Source organism: Xenopus laevis, chromosome 5L (genome assembly GCF_017654675.1).
Source record: "Xenopus laevis strain J_2021 chromosome 5L, Xenopus_laevis_v10.1, whole genome shotgun sequence".
Taxonomy (NCBI): Eukaryota; Metazoa; Chordata; class Amphibia; order Anura; family Pipidae; genus Xenopus; species Xenopus laevis.
This window is the reverse complement of record NC_054379.1, coordinates 116419425-116447005: the sequence shown is the minus strand read 5'-3', so window position 1 is coordinate 116447005 and position 27581 is coordinate 116419425.

Below are 27581 nucleotides of genomic sequence, written 5' to 3'. Positions count from 1 at the left end.
AGCTGTCAATCAAATATTGTCTGCCCCTCCTCTATGCCCGTGGCATAGAGGCAGGGCAGACAATTACTTTCACTTTCAATTCAGCACTTCTTAGATGTCACTGCTCTCCCCACATATCCCCGTTCTCTTTAACATTTAATTGTTTAGCCAGTGCATGGAAATGGACATCAGGTCCCCTATTCTGGTGGACAAACAAGATTCTGAGATGATACAAGGCTTTCCTTAAAAACAGTGTCCACAAAATGGCTCCTGCCTGCTTGCTATCATTTTGAATTCCCAGACTGAAGGAAACAAGATTCAAATAATTTATATAGTGTAATTAAAGTTCATTTTGCATGACTAATGTGATAAAATAGGATTTTGAATAATTTTTTTGGGTGACGGGTCCCCTTTAAAGTACCCTTACATAATGCAAAAAATGAGATTTTTAAATTGTAAGCACTTTTAGGCAGGGGCTCTTTACCTCTTGTATCAGTTATTGGTTGTATTTGTATGTTACATGTATACATATTTTTATACATATTTATTGTACAGTACTGTTGAGTATGTTGGTGCTTTAGAAATAAGGGATGATAATAATCAAAGTCGACTGCAGGATAATGGCTAAGTTTTGCTATATTGTGAGTCCACATACAAAGTTTAAGGCATTATGGGCCCTTTTTCAAGTCTGACACATTTTGGGGGTTATTTATCAAAGTCCAAATTTATCTCAATATTTTTAGCTACAAACTCCAATCAAATCCGCTCTGGTTTTTTACGCTTATTTATTATTACACTTTGCCGAAAATTTGCTTTGCAGGAAAAAAAAATCAGATTTTCACAAATTTTTCAGACTTTTTCATCCGATTTTCACGATTTTTTCGTAATTTTCACCCAAAACCTCCGAAAACTTTGGGGTATTGCCCAAAACCCAGCGCACATCAAAAAATCATTGGGACTTCTCCCATTGACTTATATGCAACCTCGACAGGTCTGAGGTGGCCCATTAATCCATTAAAGGGATACTGTCATGGGAAAAAAAAAATTCAAAATGAATCAGTTAATAGTGCTGTTCCAGCAGAATTCTGCACTGAAATCCATTTCTCAAAAGAGCAAACAGATTTTTTTATATTCAATTTTGAAATCTGACATGGGGCTAGACATATTGTCAATTTCCCAGCTGCTCAAGTCATGTGACGTGTGCTCTGATAAACTTCAATCACTCTTTACTGCTGTACTGCAAGTTGGAGTGATATCACCCCCTCCCTTTTCCCCACCAGCAGTCAAACAAAAGAACAATGGGAAGGTAACGAGATAACAGCTCCCTAACACAAGATAACAGCTGCCTAGTAGATCTGAGAACAGCACTCAATAGTAAAAACCCATGTCCCACTGAGACACATTCAGTTACATTGAGAAGGAAAAACAGCAGCCTGCCAGAAAGCATTTCTCTCCTAAAGTGCAGGCACATGTCACATGACGAGGGGAAGCTGGGAAATTGACAAAATGTCTAGCCCCATGTCAGATTTCAAAATTGAATATAAAAAAAAATCTGTTTGCTCTTTTGAGAAATGGATTTTAGTGCAGAATTCTGCTGGAGTAGCACTATTAACTGATGCGTTTTGAAAAAAAACATGTTTTCTGATGACCGTATCCCTTTAATGAAGAGAATTGCTGGCCTGAACCTGCTGAACTTCCAATTCTATAAGTTTCTAATAGTAGTCTAAAGGATTCAAAAGAAAAGAGGATTTAACAGGAGGTTAAAGGAATACAGAAAGTAACAATGAGAATGGGGATGAGAGGGGCTGGGGTTAAATAAACGGTAAGCTAATAGCCAGAGATGAAAAAGGTGGGAACTTAAAATAATGGGTAAGGCCAGGTTTGGCAACGACAGTGTTGGTTTAAGTAGGGAATCTGAGATAAATAATGAGAGAATTGGGAAGGATGCAAGGGGTTTACAATTGAAGAGGAAGAATAATAAGTAGAAGAGGAGTAGTAAAAGAGTCGTTTGTGGAGGTAACCATTATCAGTCTTGATGTTATTGGAGTTGAGGGAACCATCACTTACATTACATGATGATACTGGGAAACAAGCCATTTCAAACAACCCAGCTTCAACAGATACAATGCTATAACATCATAAGTACAACTGCTTCCTCCAGTGTGGGCCAGCATTAGCCACACAGTCTAAAATAGTACAACTGTATTTATACTATTCCATTTGGATACAGACCTATTAGGACTCTAGTTTGGAATGCTAATAGAAAAATTGCTATTCAGAGCTTAAGTGGTCACATTTCTCATTGTTTAGAACCAAAATGTTTCTAGATAAAACAATAGCTTTCTCTACTACGCCCTCTTTTGGGAGCCTCAGCATGTGCAATCACCAGAACTCTTATGTGACAAATGTGTTGGTTTGTATACAAAAATACAGGGTTCCATACTTAACAAGAGTTATAAATAGTGATTGGCAAATTTGTCCCGTTTCGCCGAAAACTTCACAAATTTTCAGTGAAATGCACCACAGTTTTGATAATTTATTTGCTGGCGGTAAAATGTGGAAATTCCAGCGAATTCTATAGTCAGGTGATCCCACTGGTGCCTAATAAAAGGGCAGCCAAGTTTGGGAGTTTTACTTTGAAAGCAGCAAGTAAGTTGCAGGTAAAACTTAGTCCCTGTGTAAAATGTATAATGAAGCAATACAATTCTTAATGAATCAGATAAAATTGAGCATAGGACTGGCCAGATATGGGATGACTTTGACATAGCTTGCCATCTTAAATATATTGCAATATATGGACAAATAATCCCTGTTTTGTTTAAAGGGTAAGGCATTTTTCCGTAGCAGTATGCACAAAATGTCTCTGTCTTAAATATATTGATAATGGGTTGTATTTGTCTATATATATATATATAGACATATATATATATAAAATGGAAGGATCCACACTCCATTTTATCATGAATCCAATGTATTTTTATTTTAATGCATATCCAACGTTTTGGCCCACTTTTTAGGGCCTTTCCAAAGTGGGCCGAAATGTTGGATATGCATTAAAATAAAAATACATTTGATTCACGATAAAATGGAGTGCGCGTCCTTCCGTTATATTGTACGAAGATATTTTGTCCCTTGTACACGGCAAAGTCTTTAATTCGGTAAGAGTGCAGATATATATCTTTATTTGTATATTTATGTTTTACTCTGTGTTACCTTAAGGGGGAATAGCAACTCTTTACAAAGAAAGCAAAATAACATCTCATCGCATCCCTGTTGGATACTTAGTTACAATAAGGGTGTTCAATGGTTTTTAAGACTCAGTTGTATAAGACGATTTCATTATATGTAATGTGTATGGTATCCCTTATTATATTATAAGATTCATTAATGATCTGGGTGGGATTTCAGGCTCCAAAAGAAGCCACACATCCAAACCACTTAAGGGATAGTCACAGCCATGGCCAAGCACTTCAGCACAGCTGAAGTTAGAAGCAATTTAAAAGCTGACGTGCTGTAGAAGACTTTTATACATTAGGCACTTGGGTAACTGCAGAGCTAATGTACTATATATTACCTGTAGAGCTAAGAGTGAGCTGTCAATAGCTTTCAGAATTGTGGTTAGCTAGAAGGTAACAAGAACATCTTCTGCATTTAGTCTGTTATTATTGGTTCAGCTATGAATATTGGTTCTTCTCTATGACTTAAGTTTGTATTCAGCTAATTATCTAGTACTGATAAGTCTGAAGCAAGTGGACTTGATAAATAATCTCGAAAATTTTCACCACTCATCTGAGTGGTAGCGCTACATGATATCATCATTAAATTATAGATATCATTTTGACTGTAATTTCTAATGTCATAAAGAAACTAGAGAACGAAAAATCTGTTTTATCCAGACCCCATTTCCTAAACATATTCAGCATATTTTGGTGCAATGGCAGAACATTCTAGATGCAATTTAAATCATATTCAGATGATAAATTCTACAGGATACTGGTTAATTTATATCTAAGCAAACAGAGTGTGTTATGGTTCATTGTACTTACGGCTCTAATTGTAGTCTGAACATCAAGAGGTTTAAACACAGTGTAAAGTTGACGTATTGAAAACAGAGTTTACACACATGACTGAGTAGAATAATTTTTCCAGGCAGCGCAACGTCAGCTTCAATCTAATGGGACTTGACATTGCAGTACCTTAAAACAAATTAATGTCACATGGAGTTAGTGATTTAAGGACATAGTATTTTGATGCTGGAGCTTGTGCTATTTAAAGCAATGTACTTTTGACATGATCAAGCAAAGGGACAAACAAACTAAAGTGTAGGATGATGATGCTTTCTAAAATAATGCTGTGTGGCTCAGGTTATCACTGAGCATTAATATAAATAACCTCAGGGGAATTCCACTAGTATAGTAAAACACACAGAGTTTGCAACAATAATGAACTTATAAAGAAACGCCACAGGCATCTAATAGTTACATAGTTAAATTGGGTTGAAAAGACCAAAGTCCATCAAGTTCAACCCCTGCAGATGACACCCAGCATCCATATACACACACTCACACTAACCCCTCCATACACTCACATAAACTATATATACCAATATCTATACTAATTGTAGATTTTAGTATCACAACAGCCTTGGATGTTATGCTTCAGACTAGAGGAAAAAAACTTTCATTTGAAGCAACGTAGGGGGTTCTTCACAGTCAGGACAGTGAGGTTGTGGAATGCACTGCCGGGTGATGTTGTGATGGCTGATTCAGTTAATGCCTTTAAGAATGGCTTGGATGATTTTTTGGACAGACATAATATCAAAGGCTATTGTGATACTAAGCTCTATAGTTAGTATAGATATGGGTATATAGAATTTATGTGAGGGTATGTAGGGGTGTGTGTATGGATGCTGGGTTTTTATTTGGAGGAGTTGAACTTGATCAGGTTGGTCTTTTTTCAACCTGATCTAACTATGTAACAATGCTTAACCAATAAATCATCCAAGCCATTCTTAAAAGCATTAACAGAATCAGCCATCAAAACTTCATCCCGCAGTGCATTCCACAACTGACATTCCCGTTTGTCAGCATCAAAGTCTGACGCACAGCGAATATTTTACGTGGTTTTGCGAAAAAAATTGCATGTGGCGAAACTCAAAGAATTTTCCACAAATCGAACTAATCTTTTTCGCCCATCCCTAGTGGAGACTTATTGCATTTATTTATTCGGACAACATACTTTTAGTATGTTGCTGCTTTTAAGTCCCCTCCTTTGCAATTTTACACTGTAAGTGGGAATTATTTAGATGGACATGAATTTGAATTTGCTGGCTCAATGATTCCTCCCATATACCATTTCACTAAGTGTGGGTGTTTAAGTACAGGGTAATTAAATAAGTTCCCGAGGGCCTGATACAGTAAAACAGCACTGCCGATTTCAAAATAACTGTGAGTGTCTATGCCTGGGGTTGCCCAACTTCTAAATTACTCTTGTAAAATAAATACACAAAGGTTGCATAGCTTTGCAGTTCAACACTCAATTATAACAACACCTAAGTATAACATGCAACAAATTTACATCAGAATACAAGAATGTATACAAAACATACAACAGAAGTATAGCATGTACAACCGTTTGCAAAGTTTTACATACAAGTACAACACTGTTTTGAGGGATATACAGGGTCAGACTGGGGAGCCACATTGTGTAGCCTTAGTAAAATGTATCATCGTGTATAGTGTGTCCCAAATTAGTGCCCATTTGCCATGCCCTTAGGGCATGCCAACACTTCTCACTACATCTTCACAAGCTCCTGAGTATGAAACTGGTTTACATCTGGTTGGATCCGTCCATGGTATGGCAAATGCTGCACTCGATCCCGTACATCCCTGAAGCGTGGATTTGAGGCTGGCGGGTGGTGATCGACCGCAATTTGGGACACACTATACACAATGATACATTTTACTAAGGCTACACAACGTGGTTAGAGACTCTTTACTTTATTTTTCACATTATATGCTTTTATTGTCTATTTTTTGTCTTTTTTTCCCCTTTTTTTCTTTATTATTTGATTGTCTATTTCAGTATTGCATTAAAACAAGGGGGTTGATATATACCTTAGGGGTGTTACACTTCATATTTTGATGAACTGAGGGAGGGTTCACATGGTACATATAAGATATCATGCACAGTAATATTGGTGAAACACATGTTATTGTTTTTAATTATATCACCACATTAATATTTTGTATATGTATACACTTCAACATTAGCTCACATATTTCCCCATATATGTACTCCTGGGCTAGGATGGGTTTTCACACATGATTGGATGGCATATGTTCCACTTATTAATCAGTTACCATTAACGAAGCTTATGGGATTTGAACATAGAGGTTGTGTTTGTCTATGTATTTTTTCAGTAGAATATTATATAGTACTTATTAATTGATTCAGTAATAGAGGAGATAGATCATATGTTAGTCCCTCAACACCATTCAGAGATTGACACATTAGTAACAGCATGAACCAAGTGTTTCTTTTAACTAATCGGTGTATAATTTGATACAAAGTATACTTGATATTTCTACAATATAAGCTGTTTTCATTATCTATTTTGTTGAAGATAACACTGTTACAATGCATCTTGTTTTTAACTTGCTTTTACTTTGTACTGATATTGTGTAGAACATGAAAAGGATTTTAGTATAGAATAAAGATTTTAGTGCTGCAACAAGAATGTAATTTGAGTAGTTCAGCAACAGACTTGGCTCAGATGCTAATTAAGTGATACCACTTGAGCTGTTGTTTTTCTCGCCATTTAGTAGTTATAAGGCATGTGGTCAGCTAAGTGTTGGAACTAAATTGGATATGGGAGAGGGAGCAAGTCCTTTTCCCCAGAGCAGCGTTCATGGCAGATTCCTGATTTGACCAGAAGGTGTCACTGGTGCTCAACTGCTGCAAACTAATACAGCTAGAGCTTTTTTAAACCTAGTGTGAGCACTAGGTGACAAATTGCACCAGAATGGAGCTCTCGGTGTGGGTGGCAGTGTATTATGGCGCACATGCACATAATGAGCAAAAGATGTAGCACAAATTCTTAGTGCCGCAAATGGCCATTCGCACCGGGAGCTCCCTCTAGCAGTCGTTGTTACTCCGACCAGAGTGCAAACTCTATTTGCCTGCATCTCCAGTGGAAGAAAAAATATGAGTTGCAGGTGCCCTTTAAAGGAGAACTAAACCCTCAAAATGAATCTAGCTAAAAATGCCATATTTTATATACTGAACTTATTGCACCAGCCTAAAGTTTCAGCTTCTCAATAGCAGCAATGATCCAGGACTTCAAACTTGTCACAGGGGGTCACCATTTTGGAAAGTGTTTGTGACACTCACATGCTCAGTGGGCTCTGAGCAGCTGTTTCTGTGTATAATTGTATAGTAGTCTCAGTGCATGGTAACTGAAATTATGGAAAGACTTTATGTGGAAAATCTCAAGTCTCAGACATTCTTAAGGTTGCGTATCTGTAATACCGTTATGTTTTTATATTTAAATCTATCATCATGAGTTTCTGTTCTACAAATATGATCTTTTATCTTATGTATACTCATGGTATCTTTCTCCCTATATCTGAATCAGTTTGCAAGAGGCACATGTGCTGTTTCCATATATTCCAAAAATGAGTATTAAGAGGCAGATCGAACTGCAGTGAGAACTACAAATGCAATTGACAACCTTTTATTTTGATTCCTAGGAAAAACTGTGTGGAGCAAATGCCCCAATACTTATTCTGCATTACTAGGCATCAATAAACACAGTCTCTAGAGTAGTGATCCCCAACCAGTACCTTGCAAGCAACATGCTGCTCACCAACCCATTGGATGTTGCTTCCAGGGGCTTTAAAGCAGGTGCTTATTTTTTAATTCCAGGCTTGAAGGCAATATTTGGTTGCATAAAAACCATGTGGACTGCCAAACAGACGCCTGTAGGCTGCCAGTCCAAATGGGGGCTACCAAATAGTCAAAAGCAGCCCATATTTGGTACCCCCAATAAATCTTTGCATACTTATGTTGTTCTCCAACTTTTTTTTACATTTGAATATGGCTCACGGGTAAAAAAGGTTGGGGACCCCTCCTCTAGGGTTTACTCTCTACTAACAACTCCGTTTTGTCCCTGCTAAATACCTATCATTGTAGGACTATCATCGTTATCTCTTCTTTACATATTTCATCTTTCTTTCTTCTATAATAACTTTTGCCTCCTCATCGTCAAGGCAACCAAACTCCTGTCTCATGCATGCTAATAATAGTTTTCTTAAACGAATCTCCATTCTGCAATAACCCGTTCCCAATAAGACTTTTTATTTACATTTTCAAAGTTTCTCTTAACATTTCTCAGGCTCTCACTATTTCCACATTAGCAAACATTATCAAAAAACAGTTATTACTGGAAGAATTTCATCAGCTTCTCCAGCAATACATGCTCCCTGGTCCATGTTTTTCCCCAAGCTCTTACATACACACACACACACACATATTTATATTTATATATATATATATATATATATATATATATATATATATATATATATATATATATATATATATATATATATACATTTAATATTCCTTTTCTAAGTGTTTCTGTTCCACCATCCACCAGTCTTTTGCTTAACTGCAATAAAAAATGCAAAAATAATTACATAATGCCCCTTGAAGGTCAGAAAACTGAAGCAGGCATAACAATTCCACTTCAAGAGTTTCATGGATGATTGAGCATCTAAACACTTAGAAAACTCTAATACAGATTAGGTTATTAAAGATATTTTGTTAATAAATAAACCGTTACACAGTCATAAATGTAACAGTTAATATGTTGGACATGCACATTTTACACAGCCATTTACAGAGATTGTTCATCATTCACATCAGTTCCTGCCCCAGTGAAGCCGTGAAGATCCCATCACACATACAGTAGGGTCAATTTCATGGGGACCAATTAACCTACCTATATGTAGGTACCTGGAGGCAAACCATGCAGACATGGGAAGAGAAAACAAACTGCTTGCAAATAGTGTTCAAGATTATTCTCAGGATCTCAAAGCTGCCAGACAGTAGTACTAACCCCAGCTACCATCCATGTTTTGGCATTTGCAGGTAGGATTACTATCCCTTGACATACTGAAGAGACAGCCAATTTCTTTGAGCTTTCACTTCATTACTAAGTAAATCTGGAGTAATTGTTTTGGCTAGTTATAGCTATACACTACTACAAGCAGCAAATCATGGACATTTTTGTTTGGTATAACATTATGACAAATGCACAGTATTGACATTTTTTGTCAACTTTGACCATTTATCCCATACATGAGGCACAATGACTACTGTGTATCCTCAGTTTGTACATATGCTGCAAATAACCTCCAGCCTTTACTCAATGTGCAATTATATGCCAAGATTCACCCATATCAAAGTGTTATGGTTAATTGACTATGAAATATGGATTTATAATAGAACCCCCGGTTATATAGCACCTGCATCAGTACACCAACAACTGAATCATACCAATAAATCAAAGAGATAAAAAGGTTTTTTTTTAACTAACATCATCTTGCCTAATACATTATTGTAATTCTTATGTTCTTGACAATATTCTGCCTTATCTTCCTTACAAGAGAACAAGGTAATTTCATTTGGCTGAGAAATTGAAATAAACTGATTAAAATGTTATTAGGTGAGCAATACTCCGCATCCATTATCTCAGTATAATTTTGTTATTACAGTGAGAAAACAACATAAGGGTCAGGGCACACAGGCAGATTCGGGGAGATTAGTCGCCCGGCGACAAATCTCCTCTTCTTCTGGGCGACTGCCCGAACTGCCTCCCCTGCCTTCCTGCCAGCTAAAATGTAAATCGGCGGCAGGATGGCCCTTGGAGCGATTTGTTTTCCAAAATCGCCTGAAGTTTCCTCGTGAGGCAACTTCGGACGACTTCGGAAAACGAATCGCTCTGAGTTCCATCCTGCTGGCGATTTATGTGTGCCCTGACCCTTAGGGGCACATTCACTTAGCTCGAGTGAAGGATTAGAAGGAAAAAAACTTCGAATTTAGAAGGTTTTTTTGGCTACTTCGACCATCGAATTGGCTACTTCGACCTTCAACTACAACTTTGAATCGAACGATAGTCGAAGTACTGTCTCTTTAAAAAAAACTTCTTCCATCTACTTCGCCACCTAAAACCTACCGAGCACCAATGTTAGCCTATGGGGATGGTCCCCATAGGATTTCCTAGCTTTTTTTGATCGAAGGAAAATTGTTCGATCGATGGATTCATGGATTGTTCAATCGAACGATTTTTCCTTCAATCGTTCGATCAAAGGGAATGCGGTAAATCCTTTGACTTTGAGATTCGAAGTCGAAGGATTTTACTTTGACGGTCTAATATCGAGGGTTAATTAACCCTCGATATTCGACCAATAGCAAATGTGCCCCTTAGTCTTTGGAATAAATAATTGATTTTACTGCGAAAAGTCTTGGGGCTCACAATTCATTATAAGGTGCTGTTACCCCTTTTCATAGCACTAACGTAATATTTATAACTGACAATTTACTGCACTCTGTGTACTATGTTTGGCATAGTGAGTAAAGGCAAAATGAAGGGGGTTATTTACTAAAATCCAAATTAATAAAAAAAAGAAAAACACTTTTATGCCCGACTTTAGCTTATTTATTAATAAAGACGTATTCAATCGGATTGTGGAAAAACTCTATAAAATCTAGTGAAAACCCAAATTGCTCTAATTTTTCAGGACTTTTTCCTGAATTGCTCAAATTTTAGATTTTTCAGATTCAGGCTTTTTGCAGCATTGATTATAATAAATCTCTAAAAAAAAATCAAATATTTTGAAATTTTAACTTTCGAATTTTAGAAATAACCCCTGCAATTTATGTTTTCTATATGTTCTTTAAATGGACACCTGTACTTCTCTTCTTTCCAGTATGGAGTGCATGCTATTCTTCTTTATTTTAATTTCTCCCCACTAATCCCCTCTGTTGTACCTGGTTTTGATTCAGTACATCATTTTTTCTCAAATTATTATTATACAGTAATTAGCCATTATTTATATATCGCTGACACATTTACGCATCGTTTCACACACTAGGACTAATTTAATCAGGAGCCAATTCATCAGCCCGTACATTTTTAAAATGTTGGAGGACAACAAAGAACTCTAGGAAACTAAAGCATGCGAGCTCCTATAAGATACAACTAAGAATTGGGGATCTTTTCTCTTGAGTTAAAGGGTTCATTTAGAATGACACCGCATGCAAGTACAAGCACAAAATCACAGTCCTTAGTGCTCATTGAAAAACATTTGCTTTCAGGGTCTTGCTGCGCTCTACACATTGTTCTGGATTTCACTGGAACAAGGTGCACAAGACAGCCCTATACTTACCATCTGCTATAGTCAATAAGTACAGGGTTCATATGCATTCTGCAGCCACTGATGCCTCTCTATGATCTTCATGCCTCTCCTTTATCTACCCCTCATTAATGCAGTGCTGCCGATTGCAGACGTTTTTTTATTCATGATGGGGAAGAACAGGTACTTGCATTCTGGAGTTGAATTTGGGTGCTAACAGTGGCTTAGGCTCAGTTTATTTCACTCTGCACCCTGCCACACCATTTATCCCTTAAATGTTTATCTACATCCCTATAGACACATTTATTTCCCATATAAACGGGAGGTCTTGCCAATCATCTTGTGCCATTGCCATTTTGTGGCTAGTGGCTTTAGTGGAAGTACCCATCGGGGTTTTTTTTTTTTAAATTCTTTATTTTTATTTTGAATTTTTTTTAAACAAAAAAGGAAAAAGAAGGAGAATACAGAAAAGAAAAAAGTAAACAATATGCAATCAATAACAAATCAAAACACATTAAATGGCCCATTTACTTAGTTCGAGTGAAGGAATAGAATAAAAAAACTTCGAATTTCGAATGTTTTTTTTGGCTACTTCGACCATCAAATTGGCTACTTCGACTACGACTTTGAATCGAACGATTCGAACTAAAAATCATTTGACTATTCGTCCATTCGATAGTCGAAGTACTGTCTCTTTAAAAAAAACTTCGAACCCCTAGTTCGCCACCTAAAACCTACCGAAGGTCCCCATAGGCTTTGGAACAATTTTTATGTCAAAGTAAAATCGTTCGATCAATGGATTTTTCGTTCGATCGTTCGATCGAACTATTTGCTGTAAATCCATCGACTTTGATATTCGAAGTCGTAGGATTTTAATTCGGCAGTTGAATTTGAGGGTTAATTAACCCTCGATATTCGCCATAAGTAAATTTGCCCCTAAAAGTCTAATACACATAATAGGCATTTTAAAGATGATAAGCATATTAAGTATAATAAATGTAATAAGTGTAAAAAGACCCAATATTGTGTACACAATATTTTACCTACTTAATGGTTAATCAGCAAAATATCATAGGTGGATTATACCAGCATTATTAAATTCAGATGTCAGGGACTCCCAGAAATTTGTCCAGGGATGCCACACTTCCCAAAACTGCATACTCTTATTATGTAATATGTGAGTGATTTCTTCCATCTGTTTAATGTTTTCAACAGCGGAAAACCACTCAACAAGGGTTGGAGCTTCTGGTGATTTCCATTTTTTTGGTATAAGTGCTTTTGCTGCCTGAGTTAGGCAACCATTGGGTTTTTACTCTGCAACACAATGTTAAAGAGATATATTTAGATTTTTTTTTATGCAAAACTGTATTACATGAGCCAAAACAAACCACTGATGTTCTGAGATCTAGATTAACTGTAGCAGCCTATATAGGGTCTATATCCCTTAGTTCTAAATTATGACTAAATATATGATACTGTATTACCACCATAACTGTATTTGTTGCTAAGCAACACTGTTAAAAGCTACTTTAACTACAGCATTGTAAAAGACAGATAGACATAAATGAGTCATCTTAAAATTTGACTGTTTGTGTTTGGGTTGTTGATGGTACGAAAAGCTACATAAGAAATGCACTGATAAAATGTCAAGAAAAAAAAGAATTGCTTGCTTTATCAATGACAATAACCTTTGCTGTCTGAAAAGAGGATCAGTGTTCTGGCAGCTCACATTTCTAAACACCAGTCATTTTGTGACGCTTAATACCCTACCCAGGCAGAGAAAATAGCAATTATCTCTGTATCCATGGAGAAACGTATACATTACAGTGGTTGGTAGAAATAAATATAGATACTGAATATTGTTCTGTAGGTCATTGTATAGTAATGTGTTTATTCTGCAAAGATTTAATCTATATAGAGCACTTTTATTAGCAAGAGTAATGTTAAGCACTGCTGAAAATTAAGATTTAAAGGAGAATTAACCTCACGATATGACAAGGCTGACAAATCTGCTTCTGTACATCACTAATGCTCACTAAAGCTTGAAGGGGTTGATTGAGAGAGAGATCAAGGTGACCTGAGACATTACGACTTCTGTTTCGTATATTTAACATGTTCACTATTATCCATAATTAGAACCACTAGGAAAACAATGTTAAATGAACATTGCAGTTCAAAAGAAAGGATGTGACCAATTATTCTTCAGTGAACCATGCGTAGGTGGTCAATCACCCCAGGAAAAGACTAATGGGATATATACGGAACAATACTCAAAAATCAATGCGAGTCAAATATATGTTAGAAAGTACAACCTCAAACAAAATGAACATGAAATGGAACGTTTAAATGAAGAAAAAAAAAATAATCGAAACGTGTAATAATAACATAGAGAGCCGTGGCAAAGGAAGATGGAGAATATTTCAGAATGACAATAAGGATAATGGAATTACGATAAACATCTTCAGCCCAACTGATGTTTCATTTCTTTTTGACGTCTTCCAAGGCACCTTTAGTAGGCCTGTGTATAGACTGAGTTTCCATATATTTAATATGTAGCTACAGACACGGGACCTGTTATCCATAATGCTCGGGACCTGGGGCTTTCTGGATAATGGATCTTTCCATAATTTAGATCTTTAAGTCTACTAGAAAATCATGTAAACATTAAATAAACCCAATAAGCTGTTTCTGCTTCCAGCAACGATTAAATAGATCTTAGTTTGGATAAAGTACAAAGTACTGTTTTATTACTACAAAGAAAAAGGAAATCATTTTGAAAAATTTTAATTATTTGAATAAAATGGAGTCCATGGGAGACTGCCTTACCTTAATTCGGAGCTTTCTGGATAACGAGTTTCCAGATACCGGATCCCATACCTGTACTGTATATACGCATTCTCAAAACAGATAAGGTCTGACAGCTCACAGAATGTTTCAGTTATATTATAGCAAAACTACGTTCATGTTATATTATGTTGAAGTAAATCTAGAGTAACTGGACTTGCTGATTTGTCATAGAAGATGCTTGGATTATTGAAAGAGTGTATCTGCCGAGGGTTTCCCTTACCAGAAGAAGCTGCTCGGATGAGTAGTGAAACGACTCTAGATTTACTTCTACTAGATAAACCATGACCTGGATGAATGTAAACCTTCATAGATACTTTCACAGTTGTATCATGCCCCAGTCTGACGCCATCATTCTTACCAGAAAAAAATAAAAACGAAGGAGTAATTTTCTATTAGAAAGCAATGTATAAAAAAAAAACAGCTGAAACTGGATCTTTTTGTATACTTTGCTCAGTGCTTTCCATGTATAAAAAATTAGTGCAGTTCTCTAAAGTGTGTATAGACCTGCAGCTACCCTTATACAAACAGTGCTGTCAGGGCAGAAGTGCTCTGTGGATGCACACATTTGCCCAGGAGAATAGTAAATAACTCCTTTCGACTTCTCAGAGTATGCGCTTCTCAGAGTATATGCGCTAATAGGAAAAATAAAAGATATCTATTTATCTGACTTCAGAATTTGCCTACTTACCTTTGAGTATAGAATTTCAGGAATGAATAGGACCAGTTTCTAGTTGCAGTGCCATAGTGGAGTAAAAAAAAATACAACAGCACAATATTGTCATGAGCCCTAAATATTAGCAACTCGTTTATCTCCAGCAAAAAGAAGCCCTGTATTCTTTTAATAAAGTTTTGGGTATAAACAGTCAGTCAACTGATTTGACTGTATGAAGTGAATACATGGTAATATCTCTAACTGGAGATAGGGGGAAGTATTATTACTCAAAACTTAAACATAACCTTATAGTATCAACTATGGGATTAAGGGTATGTCCAGCAGCTTCCTATAAATTGCAATCATTTTAAAACCACTGATCATGTTTAATTGTGCATTGGAACGTTACCTGTATTACAGTCCATTTCTTACTGCAAAACAAAAACATGTGTGGGGTTCCATTTTAATGCTTTGTGAACACATATATAAAAATATGTGAATCTGCTCTTATTCATGAGATCAGCATGTTTGTTTTTACGATTTTTTTGAGACTCCTGAGCTTTGTTTCAATGTCTTTCTTGTTAACTTCAATGTAAGTTTCTAGAATAGCTGCACCTACTCCGTTTTTAGCAGAAAGAGAATTGATGGATAGTCGGTTTAAGATGAAGGAATAGTTTCTTTAGAAAATATGCCCTTAGCTCAGATTACAAAAAAAGTATAGAGCTCTAAAGTTCTAAAAATGCAGTCTGAAAAAATATAATCCTGTTATACACAGAAGTTTTCCAATTGTGTCATTTACTATTGATTCAACATTCTTTTCTCTATAATATTACAATCAGTTTTACATGTGTTCTGGTTTGCTGTTGCCTGTATGTCTTCTATAAAGTCACAACATACATGAACTGGTGAACTGGAAATATCTGCTTTCAAGGACACTATTGGGGTGCTCATATGCAATAAATTAGATCATTATTTCAAGACAGTAAGACTTATAGTGGCACATTTGTACTTTTCAGGCTAATTAATTGAATATTGTTGCTTGCACTGTCCCCCCACACCTGTAATTAATTAAAACCTACTTTTTTAAAATTCTATAAAACCCATCCCTATAAAAATGTATACACATAATATTCACATACACTCATTATATTCCATAAGATGGAGTGAGGTTGATTTTAATGTTAATTGATTGACTGCCACTGGTGTCTCACAAACATCTTTAAGGGGACAATGTAATATTATTTGATCTGGATGGACAATTAATTTGCTTGTTATCTATTTCTTTGTAAGAGCACAGACCTTCTCCACAAATTCCTACTGAGTTTATAAGTATTTAAACAGTGCCCCTAAAAAAATCAAGTACAAGGTGCAAACTTATTTATTGGTGTAACCTTATATCTCAGGTTTTTAGATTTATTATACGAAGCTGGAAATAGCTTGAATCCAAAACTACTCCAGCGAAAAACCTATCAAGATCATGTAGAAGTCAATGGCAGAGGTGCTGTCAACCATTTAAAGTTGTTTGTAGCCTTCATGATGTTAATTCAAGGGATTCAAGGTTTTTTTTTTCAGAGAAAACTCAATAAATTTGAGTTTTCAGGTTGTTTATCCCGAATTCAAGTTTTTTCTTAAATCAGAAAATTCAATTCAAGTTGTGAGTCCATTCGAGGTATAAAAAACTTCACAAACCTTTAAAACTCGACCTTTGATAAATGACCCCCTTAATATTAGCACTTTTAGTAGATATAAGTAGTTATTGCAGATACAAATAATATGCCATCTCCCACTCACAGGGATTATGGTCTTAAGACAGGGATGCTTTTGGGCAGAGATCCCCAACCAGTAGCTCGTGAGTAACATGTTGCTCTCCATCCCTTGTATGTTGCTCTCAGTGTCCTAAAAGCAGGTTATTATTTTTGAATTCCAGTCTTGGAAACAAGTTTTAATTGCATAAAAACAAAGTATAGTGCCAAGTAGAGCTCCTGTAGGCTGCTAGTCCATATAGGGGCTACCAAATAGCCAATCACAGCCCTTATTAGTTACCTGCCCTTATTTGTTTCATGCTTGTGTTGCTCCCCAAATTTTGAATGTGGATCATGGGTAAAAAAGGTTGGGGAACCCTGCTTTAGGGGCACACAGATCAACATGGGCTGTCAGGTTCCCAAACTACTATGGCCATTCTTACTTTCTTAAAGGCCACCTGGATTGAAAAAAAAAATAACTTTGTTTATCATAAAGTACACAAAATAAACTAGTACTAGTACTAAGTTAAATTGAATTTCATTTTCTTTCCACGAGTTTTTAAAAAATTAATGGTTTTCCTATTTTTTTTTAAATTGTTAAGTGTAAAAACCACAAAAACCACTAATACAAAACTTTTCCAGGTAAACGTCGAGGTCTTATAGAAGTCAATGGGAGCTGCACTGATCTCAATGGACCACTTTAAATCAATTCAGAGTTTTAGAGGTTTTCAGATTTTTTTTTACTCTAGGAATTGTCAGAAAAACTCGAGTTTTTCAGGGTATTCATATTTTTTTTAGCACATCATTAAGGGGCAGATTTACAAAGCTCGAGTGAAGGATTCGAATTAAAAAAACTTCGAATTTCGAAGTGTTTTTTTTGGCTACTTCGACCATCGAATGGGCTACTTCGACCTTCGACTACTACTTCGACTTCGAATCGAACGATTCGAACTAAAAATCGTTCGACTATTCGACCATTCGATAATCGAAGTACTGTCTCTTTAAGAAAAACTTCGACCCCCTACTTCGGCAGCTAAAAGCTACCGAAGTCAATGTTAGCCTATGGGGAAGGTCCCCATAGGCTTGCCAGCGTTTTTTTGATCGAAGGATATTCCTTCGATCGTTGGATTTAAATCCTTCGAATCGTTCGATTCGAAGGATTTAATCGTTCGATCGAACGAATAATCCTTCGATCGTTCGATCGTAGGATTAGCGCTAAATCGTTCGACTTCGATATTCGAAGTCGAACGATTTTAGTTCCTAGTCGAATATCGAGGGTTAATTAACCCTCGATATTCGACCCTTAGTAAATCTGCCCCTAAGTGTAATTTTCCATTTTGTATTCTGTTTCATTTGAATCTTTTTATAAATGTCATGACATTCGTAGTTTTAGAGTTTGTGAGTTTCGATGTGGTTTCAAAACCCTCTAAAACTACTAAAATCTGACCTTTATAAATAGGCCTCCAAGAGATCAAAACTGCCGTTACACAAAAACATACACAAATGTTTATCTTTCATATTACAATTTTCACAGCTGTGATTTATAGTCTCCTCTGTACATGTGTGCAGGTCATGAATTGAGGATATGAGGAGCAAGCACTGATACCAACTTGAATAGTAATTCTTCTCTTGTACATTTGTCATGCCTGTAAGGAATACAGTGTTGATATATGGTGAGATAACTAGAGCAGAATATGTTTTCAAGAAAATAATTGTCTACCTTTTGTTAATAACAACATGTTTCATGCAGCATGAGGCAAGTAACGTTAATCCAAATACAGAAATCACTTGCTGGAAGACTGATTTCAACAGATAATGAGAGTAATTCCAGTTTGCAGAAACATTAAGAAAAAGGTGTGTACATTGATTGGAAGGCTTATTAAGGTGCTTTCATATTCACAAAGATAGATTCTCCTCAACAACAAAACATCAGATAGTAAGGGAACTAGAAAGCAGCACAGCAAAGAAAAAAGTCTCTGCATAAATATTTAGCAATCACTCAGTGACTTTAACTCTGCCTGCTATACACCATCTCAAACTAACACAAAGTGACAGCAATGGATAAAATATTATGCTCCTGGGAGAACAGATTCCTTCTGTAAATACACTAGATTTATCTAAATAAAGCATGTTCAGATAAGGTCTCATTTCTTGATAACTATCGTGTATTAAGCTTAGTTAGTATTTTAGAAATTATTTATGTAATCTTAAACAATCAGACAAAAGCAACATTCAATTACCAATCATTGTTACAGATAACATCACGGTAGAGAATTTTTTATTCTTAGTCCAAATAGACCAGGCATAACCGATGGCAAAACATTTCACTATGAATGACCCTAAGAAAATTCTTAATAGGGCAGACTCTTTTAGCTACTGCAGGACTTAAAGTAATGTCACAACTGTCATCTTTTCTACACATTCTAATGAACCCACAAAAAGTCAGACACCATTTCACTTCAACCTCTTCATTATATAAATAAAATTCCACAAGGTCATGGGCATTTCTTCTCTTTTACTACAATGCCAGAAGAAGATAATTGAGAGGGGGATCAGCCACAGTATTCATTGCATATGGCCAACAGTATAGAAGCTGTGTTTGTCTCTATCAACAGAGAATTTATTTTTCATTCTTTAGTGTATTTTCTCCTAGGGCATTGTATCAAAACTCACATCAGAATTTATGCAGGACAGCTGTTTTTGACATATTATAAACTTAAATAACAGAATAAGACTCTCCAAACCACTGGTGGAATGTATAAAGAGGGGGATACAAATATAGGAAGGCTGCAGTGGTGGCTACTGGCTAGGCATGGAAGCAGATTGGAAATAAGATGGTTCCAGAAATGAATTTTGTCAGCACCATTTTTGCCTTCACTGCCCCATCACACATAGGTGATTTTATGATAACTGAATGGAGAGAGCAGAAATGTCACTGAAAATTGGATTGTCCTTCTCAATAGATGAATATCCAGGTATGGGAAAGAGAGATTAAATAGATCACAATCTTGTTATCATTACAAATCTTCTTTTCCACAGGTGTTAAGGCAGTTAGTGGCAAAATGTAATCACAAAAATTGTTCAAGTTTGACGCTTCACTGAACTGAGGATGGATTTCCAAAAATCCAAAATCATAACTATGGTACAAGAGGTAGCCCTTGCAGTTCCACTATGGTATTTTATTGGTTTGACATTAATTTGCTAGCTAGTTACATCATGTACTTTAATACTGTTTCTTCCTCAAATAAATATCCTATCGGCCTTTAAATGTGGAGTTATCATTTATCTTTACATTCACCATATCCAGACTTCTCCTTCTTTCCACAAGAACTCCCGTAATACTCTTTCCTGTCTAGATCTGGACAGTGAATAGGCAGTAAGTCCTGCTTATTGACTAACCATGACTTTGTTAACTGGGGACATTTAAGAATATCCAGAGTACAAGAGGCATTGTTGAGGATACATGAAAGTGCAGCAAGGCTCTCTACAGGCTTAGTAAAACCTCAGTTATACTGTATATCCCCTGATTTTAAGGTTTCCCAAATTGTATTCCCTAATTTTACATTTTCCTGGGTTTTACACCATTTTTAAGTTCCCTGAAAAATTTTAAATGGGGGAGGGGGGTTCTATAGTATTATGCAAGCATTAAAAGACTAACAAATATATATTTTATGACATGACAGTCACACCAGTCATTGGGTTATAATTACTATAATTACATTGTGATGTGATCTGAAGTCACACTAATGAACCACACTAATGACACAAATGCTGAGAAAATGCTAGCAAGTTCTGCAAATTACAGCAACTTAAAGCTTCCAAATCATTTAAAGAAGGTGAAGACATAAAGTATATTTCCAAATTATTCAAACCACAATAATTAAATGTTGTTCAGTTATCCAAAGCTTTGAACATAATTGCTTTTGTTGTGGTGCACAGTATGTCTGTAATATTCAATAAATCAGAATGCATTACCCTACCTGGTGACAGCCTTGTAGATTACACCTGCTCTGTTGACTTTTTCTGTATATCAGTCGCAGTGGCATTACTGGACTGGAGAATTGTGTCTGGTTTCTCTTAAAATAGGTTAATGAACTTTTTCAGGGTATGTTTCTTGCTGAACCAAACTACTGAAGTTGATACACTGCAAACAGAGTCACTAGTAAATATAATGATAAATATAATGATAAATTATATGTGCAGTAAGATATGTTTTCTTTCCATCCAGAATACAGAAATCCATTTCTGAGTTTGAAAAAAAATCGCATACATCCAATTAAGCCCTTCAAAACCTTCTGCTGATCTTGGGAAAGATCTTAATAAAATGAAAGAATGTGGCTCTGTGGCTCCTGCCAGTTTTGAGTGGTTGTGTAATGAAGACTGGAACTACGTCTTGTATCAGCATATGAACACAGTATAATTATGAAAGAGTTTTCTATCAACAAAATGTCAAGGAACAAGTGACGAGAGGACATGAAATGAGACTGGAGGAAAGAGGAGTAGTACAGAAATGTTTTTATACTGTAATGGCAGTTAGATTATAGAATTTCCTATTGAGGTAAGCTTGTATTTAAGATAAAAGAGGATGTGATGGAGAATAAAATCAATTTTCTAATAAGAAAGGTAAATAAGCTTGAATTATAATATGTAGAAATATAATCAACTGAATCTGAAAGGAGAATTCAACCCTAAAGTTAAAAAAACCCTACCTCCCTACCCTACATAGAACCACCCTCCCTCCTCCCCCCCAGCCTAAATGTTACCCCGGACAAATGCCCCTAACGTTTTACTTACCCCTCAGGGCAGATTCAGGCATCAAAGTTCACGGGCGCCATCTTCTTCTCTTCTGAAATCTTCGGAATGAGACCGGCGTGGCGGCGCATGTGCAGTTGGAGCACCTTTCTGTTTCGCAAAGACTTTGTATGCGCTGAAACTCACGAAGATTGCCGAAGCGCCGGCCTCATTACGAAGGTTAACAAAGCGGCTGAAGATGGCGCCCGTGAACTCCGATGCCTGAATCTGCCCTGTGGGGTAAGTAAAACCTTAGGGGCATTTGCCAGGGGTAACACTTAGGCTGGGGGGAACAGGGAGGGGGTCTATGTAGGGTAGGGGGGTAGGGTTTTTTTTAACTTTAGGATTGAATTCTCCTTGTAGGGCTAGTTTATTTGAGCATATGGCATTCACCTTCACCTTGCATCAATTCAAATGACTGGAATCTCCCATATCACTTGCGTTTTTAAGGGCAATGAATAGACAACATGGCTAGTGTTTAAAATGAAAATGGAACTATTGCATCAGGCTCAGAAGCAGGAGTCCATGTATTCTATGAACACTTATAACCTCATTTTTTACTTATACTTCATAACTTGCTTAAAAAGGTCAACCTTTAAAGGTTCTTATACAGTATACATATATATAAGAAAAAAGGACTTTCATGGCCTTCTAAACCTTAATCAGTAAGTGGTCTATTTCATATTAGTTGGGGACAGGCATTACGTCCTGGCTCAGAGTTGGTCCTATGGGAGGATTTAAGCATTTTTATTACTATTTTATTGTTGTAGTACACTGGAAGTGGTCCTGTTGCAAAAAGTTAAGGTTTGTTATCTATTAATTTATGTTAATTATACATTCTGTGGAAACTGATTAGCTGGGAATAGTTACCACAATTTTTATAGGAAGAGCATAGTCTGAAACAACAAACAAACTGTGAAAGCCTATGCTTAAAGGAATTATCGTTCCCTTAAGATGGAGCAGGCGTTCTGGCACCAAACCATCTTCTTGACACAAAGCAATATCAAAAAGCGCACCCCCTGGAATGCAGTTTCTGTGAAGCACAAGCAATTAATTGAAGTAGCTTAGCTGCCAGACTAGGAAGGCATAATGTATTTATGTATTAGGATGTCATAGTATTTTGACATGGGTTCATATGCAGTGGCTGATTGCTCAGATTCTAAAAAAACCTATTCCAGCTTTCTCTCTTTTTTCAAATAAGCTGCAGGAGATACCTTAACACCCCGGGGAATATTTATGTGAAACATGTTGTATGGCATAGAAAGTGGTGTAAAAGGTGATGATAGATAAATAGTGTACTTATTAAGCTCCGTTGTAGTCCTTCAGTATTATTTAATGTAATGCATTACAATTATGGAAAAAATACATTAAAATAGAGGACCACAAACAATCAAAAATCCAGTGCAGAAACATATATAGTATAAGGTCTTTACCTTATACTATATATGTTTCTGCACTGGATTTTTGATTGTTTGATTGTTTGATGTATAGATGCCTATAAGGAGTTAAACTCTTTGCTTATCTTGTGTTAATGGCCCAAGTGTTCCCTTTGGATTAGTGAAGACTTGCTCTGCTATCAAGGAAGATGTGCTTGGCATGTCAATCAAAAATAGCCACATGCCGAGACAGAAGACAGCTTCCTTTGTAGCCACATACTGGAAAAATCCATCTTGACACACGGTACATGCATTATCCCTATGTCCCAGTAGTATGCTTAAATTGTTATTAGGCTGAGAATGACAATTATATAACACTGTGGAATGGAATGCTGAACTAATAACCAGACAATCTATTGGAAATAGCACAAATAAAGTGAATAAAATTACGGGCAGAAAATCTGAGTCTATATGACAAAAATGATTTAGAACATTCTCTGTGTCATTGAAATTGACAGCAGGTTACTGTTTATAGTGTGTATACATACATATATACATTCAGAAATAATATTGATGGAAGCTCTTAACCAACTGGCCATTATCATCTTATAATGTTTAAGTATAATATTAGGATTAGAGCATAAACCTAACTGGACACAGGGCAAAATCAGCACTAGCACACTAACTTTAGTAGGTACAGGTAGGGATCCGTTATCCAGAAACCCATCATCCAGTAAGCTCTGAATAATGGAAAGGACATCTCCCATAGACTCCATTTTAAACAAAGAATTCAAATTTTTAAAAAAAGATTTCTTTTTTTCTGTAATGATAAAACAATACCTTGTACTTGATCCCAACTAAGATATAATTAATCCTTATTGGAAGCAAAACCAGCCTATTGGGTTTATTTAATGCTAAGGGCAAGGCCAGATGTGGCGTTTTTACGTTGCGTTTTTAAAAAAGCTCTGTCTGGCGTAAATACACTTAAACTGCACTACCACTGAAACTAATGGAAAACGCACTATGGCAATTCTCACAGGGCACTTGAAAGCTGAAAATCCGCCACGGGACGCCAGTATTGGCATTTTTTAGCAGAAACGCCAATATGTCAAGAAACTACCAACTCAGTAGACTCTATGGGATCTGCAAGTTTGAAAATAGTTTTTCTATTTCTAAATATCTTTTCTATTTTCTATTTCCAGCCAGTGGAATTATGGGGAATGAAAACAATGAGAAGTGCAAGTTGGGAAAAGAAACCTACGTGCTGAAAAACGCATGTTGACGGTCACATGTGGTTTCAGTTCCTAAAGGGACCAGTAACATCAAAAAATGTAATTGTTGTAAAGTAACAAAAATATAATGCAGTGTTGCCCTGCACTGGTAAAACTGCTGTGTTTGGTTCAGAAACACTACTATTGATTATATAAATAAACTGCTGTGTAACCATGGGGGCAGCCATTCAAAGGAGAAAAGGCTCAGGTTACACAGCAGATAGCAGATAAGCTCTGTAGAACATAAATAATGGTGTTATCTGTTATCCACTATTTACCCTGTGCCATATAGCCTTTTTTCAATTTCCACCATTGCTACTCAGCAGCTTGTTTATATGAACTATAGTAGTGTTTCTGAAGCAAACACATCAGTTTTACCAGGGCAGGGCAACACTACATGATATGTTCATTTAATGTTTTTTTAGTAGACTTAATCTATGAAGATCCAAATTACGGAAAGATCCATTATCCAGAAAACCCCAGGTCCCGAGCATTCTGGATAACATGTCCCATACCTGTACTTTTACTTCTACCAGTCTTTTTTTTGTTTACAGTCTGCCTGCTACTTTGAAACACAGCTCATACCTTAGGTATGTCTATTTCTTACTTTGGTCTTATATTCGTCAGGATAGCTCCTAATTTCTGAAACTTAACGGCAACTTAAAAAGTATCATTCAACCTAATGCTCTGTCTATCTGAATGACCAGGATAACTATTGAGAGATGTGCCAAAACTACATTCCACTACATGGGACTCAATGAGCCCTCTACTGGTGGATGTCCGACAGCTTCTTTAAATTGAAGGCAATTTAAGCAAGCAAAGCAGTTTCTACATCAGCAGTTTGATACTTCTATATTTAAAAAACTGTCCATGCTGAATAGTTATAGTATCCATTTTCTAAATTCTTGGAATCTGGAGTTTTGTGGATAAGAATTTTTCTGTAGTTCAGATGTCTGCTAAATCATTTAAACACTAATTAAACCCAACACGATTGTTTTGCCACCAGTATGGATTTATGCAGCTTAGTTAGTATCAATCACAAGATCACAATGTTTTATTATTACAGAAGAAAAATAAATCATTTTTCAAAATTAAAATCATTAGCGTAAAATTGACGCTATAGGAAATGGCCTTCCTGTAATTCAGAGCTTTCTGGCTAACAGGTTTCTAAATAAAGGATCCCATACCTGTCAGTTTTTTATGATTTGCTTTTACTCTGTAATAATAAGCATGTACCTTGTGCTAGATGGTAGCTAAGCTGCATGGATCTATATTCATGCATGATCAAATTTTCAGAAAGACCTCTTATTCAGAAAAAAACCCAGGTTCCATACAACAGATCCTATACCTAAAATAATGGTGATCACTGAACATGCATGCTTTAGTTGGACTCTATATTGCATTATAAACTGTAGTGTAAATAGATTTTTTATTCAAGCTATTATTATTGTAAACAGCATTGTTTATGCAAAAATGATAAACAACAGGTTCCTTTATGGTATAAATCTCCGTGACCTTGGAACAGATTTCTGTCTTTTGACATAGGCTAATTAAACAGCTCTTGAAAGCTCAGTGCAGTGCACTGAAAAGCAGGAGAAATATGTTCTGCCTGCACCTACAAACTGATGATCTGCAGAAATCATATGATCATCTATTAAACAGCAATGGGATATGTTGTTTAACTTGTCTTGGGGGTGTTGAACACTGTAATAGAATAGATGTAAAACAGCATTTTGGCCTTGAAGTCTTGAGGCCTGATTTGACCCATCCAAATTTTAGTCCTGCGATAGTGTTGTTCTGCACAGCATAAAATTATTTGGGATATTTACTGTATATCTGTATTCATGCTTATGTAGTGACGAATGCAGTATATTTTTTAGCAATCATTGTCCTTCATTGTTTTTCTGTATCATATATCCCAAAGAAAATCCATGTTTTTTCCCTGTTAAGATTACATTATGAAATATTTTTAAGATAACCGTTTCTTGTTCTTTCTAATTTTACAGACCAAATAAAATAAAGATACATTTCTGTCTTATAACGATATGCTTGATTAAATATTGATGCATTCATCATGAGATTATGTACTTGGGAATGTTTTTAATGGTAGATTGACCATGCTCAAATGAAGAATGTATTGTTAAGTGTGTTCACTCATCTGAGAAGAAGACAACAGTAAGGTTCATTTTCATACAATGAATCATTAGACTATCATTGCACCTGTTTCATTCAAAGACAGCAGTGCACAAAATAGGTTATTAGGAATTGTTTTTTAAATATGATGTTTGATATCACAACATAAGTGAATTTGCTTCTCAAAGACAACCCTACCAACCTGGTTACTCGACCATTGCTCCTTAAACCAAATATTATTTTGTTCTCTGTTTGGATTCCTGGTGGCATCTTCCACATTAATAAACATTTTCTGGCCACCATATGGACAGTTAGGGCAGGCCCAGATTTGTGGAGAGGTCACCAAGGCCTGGGTCTAGGGCGGCAGGACTTTAAGGGGTGGCATGCTGCCCAACCACATCCATATTGGTTCTGAAACACTGAGGATGCGCAAGAGATACGAGTTCTTTAAATTTCCCACGCGCCAATCCCCATTGCTCCGGTCCCGATGATGAAAATTTGATTGAATAAAAGGGCAGGGATGGTGGTTGACGAACAACAGCGGGCATAAGAGCGCCCACTATGTAAATCCGGCCCTGAGTAAGGGGAAGTATAAATTAAGGCAAAGACTAGATTATTACATCTTGCGATTGTAAACTCCCCTTTAGAGTATTAAAACACATGCTATATAAAAATAGGTGTGGATATGGATATGTGTTAAATGAAGCGTAGCATAGGATGATACTGGTGGAAGCATTCAATCCTTTATATATCAGTAATCCCTTTAAAAAACAATTTATCTTCTCTTTAGTATTGGCTTTTATTAAGTGGAGAGTTAACACTCCTGAACACTCAAAGTTAAGAAGAAAAGTCTTGGAATAGCATGGGCATTAGCTTTCTCTTTACAACTTTGTTATCAGCATCCACCATATGCTCAACAGTTGCAATAGGTTATTAGTATTTCCCAGTAGTAGGTTACAGATTGAAAGCGGCAAACAGCAGCACTCTGGCAGTAACTGTTTGTAACGATTGACTTTGCCAAGGGCTAAAAGCTTCTGATCATACATCTGTCCACCAAAACCCAGTAAGACTTTTATCATATCCAATACAGGAATTCATCTTGTTTGTTCTTCAATGCCATGGTAATAATCCAGAAACCCAATATAAAGTCTTTGTTATGAGTAAACATGCAAGGATTGCTGCTCTTGGTTGTACTTTAAAATAAAACCAGGGACAAAAATAGACATTTCAATGCGATTAGATAAAAAAGACTTCCATCATTTGAAGCTAAAATATATGGAAATCCTTAAAAGATATACTAAAATCCCTCTTCCATTTGTTCTTTTCCCAGCAATAAAAGTATATATGTGATAACAGCTACATATACCATG